The 7,673-nt window shown below is 34.3% G+C and overlaps 1 pseudogene; it reads right to left on the bottom strand.

Moving 5' to 3' along the window:
• Positions 1–3,692: 3,692 nt before the first annotated feature.
• LOC122115648 lies at positions 3,693–3,789 on the bottom strand (annotated as a pseudogene).
• Between the last annotated feature and the right edge of the window lie 3,884 nt (positions 3,790–7,673).

Raw genomic sequence — 7,673 nt, 5'->3', positions numbered from 1 at the left:
ATAACCAGAGAGTAATACTTGTTTGGTCAAGTCAGTCAAACCCACTTCATGAGTATATCTTAAATGTATAAACAATTTAAGAGATCAAATACATATTTTGTACTGACAATCAGCTTACACCAATAACTTACTACCTAATTATGTCTGTATCTTCTCACCTAACATATAATAAGAGCAGTCTCTTTTATCTAACTTAATGTTGTAAATGCTTTGATTATGATGATGTTATTATTTGACAACTAAAATGTACAGAAGGGTGGTTCCATAGAGATGACATGACAGATACTGATAAATAAATATTACAACACAGTTAGATCTTTTCAGGCTTAACTTGTTCACATTGGCAAGCAACATTGCAACAGCACACACATACATATACACATACACACATGTGTGCACATGTACACACACACATATACAGGCATGCTAAATTCAGGGTTTATTGTACAAAAAAGTTCAAATAAAATATTAGTGATTAGGACAAATGATAATTTACCTCATTACAAAATAATACACAATCCCGTCATCACGGGTGTTACATTTTACTTGCCTTGACACATGTGACCACTTAATTTATTTTAATTAAGTAATTCATTCATTTGTTTGGTGCTAATACTAAGGCTTGAACTTAAGGCCTGGCTCTGTCCCAGAATTTGTTGTTTTTTTTGTTTTAGTTTTCTCAAGGCTAGCATTTTACCGCTTGTACCACAGTACCATTTCTAGCTTTTGCTGGTTACCTTCAAATCAGAATCTAATGGATTTTTTTACTTTTTTCTTCTTTTGGGGGTGTGGGTCCGGTCTTGGGGCCTGAACTCTGGGCCTGTGTGCTGTCCCTCAGCTCTTCAGCTCAAGGCTAGCGCTCTACCACTTGAGCCACTGTGCCACTTCTGCCTTTTTTTCTTTTTGCTTATGTGGTGCTGGGGAATCAAACCCAGGGCTTCATGCATTCAAGGCAAGAGCTCTACCACTGAGCCACCTTCTCAGCCCCTGGACTTTTTGTTTCTTGGTGTGGTTTCAAACCTCAATTGTAAGATTTCATCTGTCTGATTAGCTAGGATTAAAGACATGAGCCATCAGCGTGGCTTCTATTATTCTTTTATGCTTATCTAATGCACATATTTAAATAGTCATTTAAAACGTAGATGATAAAAGCAAGATGTGCAGTGATGATATTGTTCTGTCAGAAATTCAAGTTAGTAATGTAAATTTCTTCTTAAGATCATACACAAAAATATCATGATATAGTGTAAGAGAACTCACTATTGAACATATAAGCTTTAAGAGCTTTCTAATGGATCCAATATTTATTGTTACCCAACATTATAAAAAAATGTATAGTGCTGTAGTAAAATCGAAGTCCTATTCATGACTACTTAAATTCTTTTGTTTTTTTTTTTTAAGACACTTGTTTTCATCTAATAAAGTAGGCCTGTCTATTGTTTTCATGTGATTTTGGTGATTGAAGGTGATTAATGAGAAGTCAAACATATTAGTAGTCCTTTGCTATCTATCCTCGCTTTTTCTTCTTAGAGAATATAATCAAAACAATAGATCGGGCTGGGAAGGTGGCTCAGTGGTAGACCGCTTGCCTTGCATGCCTGAGGCCTTTGGTTCTATTCCTCAGCATCACATAAGCAAAAAGAAAAAAGCCGGAAGTGGCACTATGGCTCAAGTGGTAGAGCGCTAGCCTTGAGCTGAGGGACAGTGCCCAAGCCCAGAGTTCAGGCCCCACCCCCGGACCCAAAAAGAAACAAACAAACAGCAGTTCAGAATCAGCATGATATTATTGCTACATAATTATCCTAATTTATTTTGCTTTTATGTTTTTGGTTTCCTCATTTCACTTTCTGCTCTGACATTTCCCAGATCATTTTTATAGAAGTCATTATTTCATATTTTCTAATTCTTAGAATAAGCTGCACATAAAGACACCCATGGTCCTCATTTTGAGTCTGTACCTTTGAATATTGAGGAACATTTTTCCTCTGCTCTCCATAAATTCCCTACTCTCAAGTTAGAATAATTTTGAGTAGTAATAATGGAAAAAGAGAATAGAAATCATGGTGAAAAAACATATGCAGAAAATTCACTGGATATTTCTGACCAGTTCAATCTATGTAGGGAAATACATGGACACCTTATTCCCATTGGCATTCAAAGTCTCTGGTTAGGCAATTATGATGAAAATGAGGAACAAGATGAACAAGTGAGGAATGATATCAATTGCAAGAATTAAATGGAGAAGGATTGAAACAAATTTTTTCTTTGGGCTGCTGAAAATAATCAGCTTACAACAGTGTGGAGACTACTTTCCTAAAAGGCCACTCATGTGAATACTAGGGATGACGATGAATATACCCAACTTCATTGGGAAGCCTACAGTGGACACTTAGACATTTTCCATGAGTTGGTGGCTCAGCGGCAGATGCAGTAACTGTAGATGGCTGGACACCCCAGCACAGTGCATATATCTGGAATAATACCAGTGTGGCTTCTTTTTTACTTCATCATGATGCAGATACCAATGCCAATACTAAAGGCCTCTTGACCCCCTTGCATCTTGATGCTGAGTATTGAGATAGCAAAGATACTTTGGATCTACTTCTGTTGAACCCTTATGTCAATCCAGGCCTGAAGAACAACTTGGAAGAAACTGCATTTGATATGGCCAAACAGAAAATTATGTATCACTACATCTTTGAAGTTGTGGAAGGCTGTACAAATTGTTCTCCTCAGTCCTAATGGTTTGGTTAAGTTTCTTAAATTTCAAAAATGACAGTCCATCCTTTTATGTCCATACAAAATATTTTCACAATCTAAATAAAAGAAATCTCGTTGTTGTTGTTGTTGTTGTTTTTTGGTTGGTTGTGGGGCTTGAACTCTGGGCCTGGGTGCTATCCCTGCGCTCTTTGGCTGAAAGAGAGTGCTCTACCGCTTGAACCACAGCTCCACTTCCAGTTTTCTAGTGGTTTATTGGAGATAAGAATCTCACGGACTTTCCTGCTCGGGCTGGCTTTGAATCGAGATCCTCAGATCTCAGCCTCTTGTGTAGCTAGGATTATAGGCGTGGGCTACTGGCGCCTGGCAACAACAATCTCTTACTGTAAAAATTCATGGATTCTGTGGAATACTTCCAAGTGAATTGCCTGCATTTGATGTCAAAATATATTCAAGAGTTTTTATATACATCTATAATGATTTCTGCAGAGTTGGTTATTTTTTAATCAGAAATAATTTTAACTTATCTTTTGAAATGAGTAGTAGAGAAACTAAAGTATTTCTGGTCATTGTCTGAAAATAGTATATTTTAAAATATTCTATAATCTATGTTTGTATAATGTCCATAATCTTTTTTTATTCTCTCCTAGTTATACTCTAAATTCTACATTGTTTTATAATATATAGGTTCATTTGTATGTCCTTTCAGATTGCATTCCAGATAGAAACAGTTTAAGATTCTTTTTTTTTTCCTAGGTCCTTATACTATTTTATTTCTTTGGAGAAAGTGACAAAGTTGTCTATTTTCAACAGTTTTGTAAAAGTTATGCTATGTAAAGGCCTTTCTAAGGTGAAGATTTTATACACTGAGGTCAAACTAACTTTTAATTATATGAATTACATGTATTATTACATTTGCAATTTTGTAATCAGCTTTTTAATAACTGTTTTTCATTTCTTGAATCTGAAGAATGAAAAATATGCAATACTTCACAAATTTTCATATCATCCTTGTGCAAGTGCCATGTTAATCTCTGTATTTTAATTTGGGTATACGTGTTGCTGAAGCATGTAGTGTCCTCTAAATTTAAGTAGTTAATGATGCAATCTTTAAACAGGCTTATATCCTTGGGTGCCTATTTGTAACAAGGAAACCTTATTGTTCCTAACAATGCAATTGATCTTATTTCCCTAAAATTCTGTGAATACTGGAAAAAATTATATTGTTCAGTCGATTGCTCATATTTGAAATATTTTGTGTCAATAATTATTTTAAGTCTTTTTCATTTGGGATTTGATTGTAATTTCAAGAATTTATAGCTAGGTCCAAAGGTGATGGCTTTTTCAAGTACTTATTTATCTAACTGAGTTACCTTTGTGGAGCTAATGGATTGAAAGTAAGCCTTGCTTAAGAGCTACTTCTAAACCTCTACAGCTGAAATTTTCCCAAATGAGGTCTTACAGGCACAAATATCTCCCTGACGCTTTACCCTTCTTCCATGTAGGAGCAGACCAACCAGAATATCTTACCCTGACACCCTAGATTGTCTTACTTGAACAAAACAAATCTTAGTTACAAGAGATCATAGAGAGATGAACATTTCAGACAGAACTGTTCAGACTAGAACGTATTTATCAAAATATAATTGTTTATTTTACCTACCATTTCAAAAGTAGCTAAAGACAAGGGGGAGAATAAATTGTTCATATGCATTTATTACCTAATGTCCTGGCCTGTCTACCATCCAACCATGCAGCAATTACACTACTGCCTTTCTATCATCAAATATTTTCATAGTTGCAGTGGAAGTCCCTATGTTTCTCCTCATTATTAGGCCTTAAATTGTTAATGTTTTAATCACCATGTTTCCTCTTGCTTCCAGGCTATAAATTTACAAATGGTAAAGCTTTAGGTCTAACTCTATCAAACACTAAGTTAGAGAAAATAGAATAATATTTTGAAACATAGTTGCCTTTGAAACCCTAACCACAACAGAACAATGCAAAACATGTGCCTTTTTATTATATTATACATAGTTATCTATTTTATATTTATATGTGCTGATTTCATATTTCACACAGTGAAACTTACTAGAATTAGTTGATAATTTGGCAAATTGATATTTATTTATTACAATAAATACAATTGGAATATGAATAATTAGGTTTAGAAAATATTTTAGAATATAAAAGTTATCAGTACTATGTCTTCGGTATAAACTTGTGATACTTTGTAAGTGTTCTTGATCTTCTGAATTCACATGGTAAAAAACAATGTTTTCCTCTAATCTATAAGGGATTTTACTCTGCTTCTCATGCATCATGGAAACAGAAAGTAATTCAAGACCCATCTCAATTTCTCATTTCCTATATTTCAGGGCCCCAATTTCTTGAGATGCAGAAATTAGCAGTAAGCAATTGTGAAATTCAAGGCAACTTAAAAGGAAGGATGAGATCACAAAATCTGAGAGAATGTACTGTAATTCAAATTTTCAATTTACAGATGACCAGCCATTAAGAGTGAACAAGATCTCAAAGTGTCATAAGATTATTTTTAGTACCTCTCCTCTAATGATTAATGAAAGATTTCAGTCCAGCATAAATTGGTTAAAAAATAGTTCCTGGAAGAATAGATCCATAATTGGTCTACCAAGTCATGGAAAACTTGACTTAGAGGTCAAATGTAATTCAGAAAAACATTAATTGAAAAGCTCCTTAGTGCTTCAAAACACAGGTACTTCAGTACAACTTGGTTCTGTGCTATAAAAATGTTGTCACACTCAAACCAATGTTAACATGCATTTAATCTCCTGAAAATGTATTCCTTTTCAAATAAACTTTTTAAAATCACATTCTCCAAAATAACATTTGACAATTAGATGATATTTAGTGACATTACAAGTTTTTCAAGTGTAGAGAGGAAGTTAAATAGAGTTGATTTATTTACCCAGCACTAATGCCAAATAGGTTCCACCATTTATTAAACTGTAGAAATAGTACAACCCACCACTTTTGTTGTTCAGTAGGTACCTTCCAGAAATGTGTTAAATAGATCAGCCTCCCATATTTCAAACCCAAAGGTTAGCTAATAAAGTAAATTTCATCGCTTAGTAAGGTACATTTTAAAAAGTCACAAATAATTGCCTTATCATATGTTGTTTTATGTTTTCCCTATCTGTCTAACATAGTAAGAAATACGACTTTATGTCTTGAATTTGGATACTCTTCAGAGATATGACATAAAATCTGTCTTCTATTTCTATCATATTTCTCTATAGTAGTAAATTTTAGTTTACTTCTTTTTCCAAAACTCGTACATAGAATAAAGTATTATCCCATGTTAAGTTAAATAATCACACACTAATTTACAAAGCCATTTATAAAAATTTGTAGTGAGGAATACATTCTAAGCCATTTTTAAACTTTCTTGTTGACTAAAGATGAATCTTCCAAATGGATGAGAATAACAGCATGTCTAGGTTTTTCACGTCTCCAGACTTGCAAATTGTTATTGCAGATGAATGAATTATGGAAATAAAAGCTGACATCAGTTCAAGTATATGCAGCATTGACATTCCATGGAATGTATATAAACCTGTCAAAATATCAACAGACAGTTTAACAGAATGACTATTAGGAATTTGAAACCAGAGAGGAATAATAGTAAAGACATAGAATTAATGAAAAATGGAACAAGGGAGATGTACAAGTACTTACGTTGAAAACAAAAATTGCAACTTTGGTGGGGGGGGGAGGAAGATTGTGTGGGGGTCGAGGGGAGGATGGGAAGGGGAAACAAAGGCGGAGGCTACAATACTTGATAAGAAATGTACTCCTTATCTTGCCCATGTAATTGTAACCCCTCTGTACAGTATTTTCACAATAAAGAAAGAAAAATAGAACAAGGGGCAAGTACAGCTATAATACTCAATGTACACATGCGATAAAGGAAGTGTTAAATCAGAACTAAATCTTGGAGAAGGGGTAGGAATGATAGAAGGAGTGACTCTGATTCAGGAGCATGGGACAATTTGATATATTTAATTGTAACACACTTGCACAACCTTTTGAAATTCAGTGAAAAAACACAAAAAGCAAAAACACATAAAAATCACAACCAAACATCAATCTCTAGAGAGTATGAATATGATCCCTCAAAATTTTAAATAGTTAATGAAGGGCAGTTTTGGGAAAAGCAAACAAAGCTTTTAAAAGAGGGCAGTTTGGGGTAGGGGAGAATTTTCAACAGATTTAAGTAGATTGTCTAAGATTATAAATCACCTACTTCTGCTGCAAACCTTATCTTTCTTCTTCGAGTTCTCTTCGTCTGAACTGGATAGTCTTGTCTTCAGCCACACTTGATAGCTTAAAGATACTATGGAAGAAACAAGATCAAGAACATATTACCATAGATTGTTACTGGAAGTAAGTGAAAGTAATTGTTAATGGATGTGGAAACTGATCCCAGGAGAGGAATTGAACATAGAGGAATTTAAAAGTTCAAGTGAACTTTTGCTTTCTTTTTTACTGTACAAGAAAAGAATTTGAGGCTTGAAGGAATCTGGCTGTTTTGAGTGTCTTCTTTACTCACATAAACTTGTCTGCAATCTTCTAGTTGAGAGTATTACAAAAGTAAACAATGTGCCATTTGAAGGCCAGCATAGAAGAAGAAGAAATAATCTTGTTTTAAAAGTATTGTACTGCAAAGAAACAAAGATATGGAGGCTTTAACGTGTCTTATGAGTGGATGTTTCACTCCTGAGCTGATTTTCTTGTTGTAGGATTCAGTTATCAATTCCTTTAGTCTGGTCCTGAGTTCTCCATAGCAATAAGGATTCCAAAAAAGCAGATTGCAGTGAGTATGATCAGCAAAAGCAGCTTCTTCTCAGACCAGTACTCCTTTAAGTAGGGTCCCAAAGAAATACATGGGGTTTCTTTTATTTGCTTGTTTGTTT

The sequence above is a fragment of the Dipodomys spectabilis genome, unplaced genomic scaffold (assembly GCF_019054845.1).
Source record: "Dipodomys spectabilis isolate Male_0828 unplaced genomic scaffold, ASM1905484v1 ptg000123l, whole genome shotgun sequence".
Lineage (NCBI taxonomy): Eukaryota > Metazoa > Chordata > Mammalia > Rodentia > Heteromyidae > Dipodomys > Dipodomys spectabilis.
This window is presented reverse-complemented; position numbering and strand designations above follow the sequence as displayed.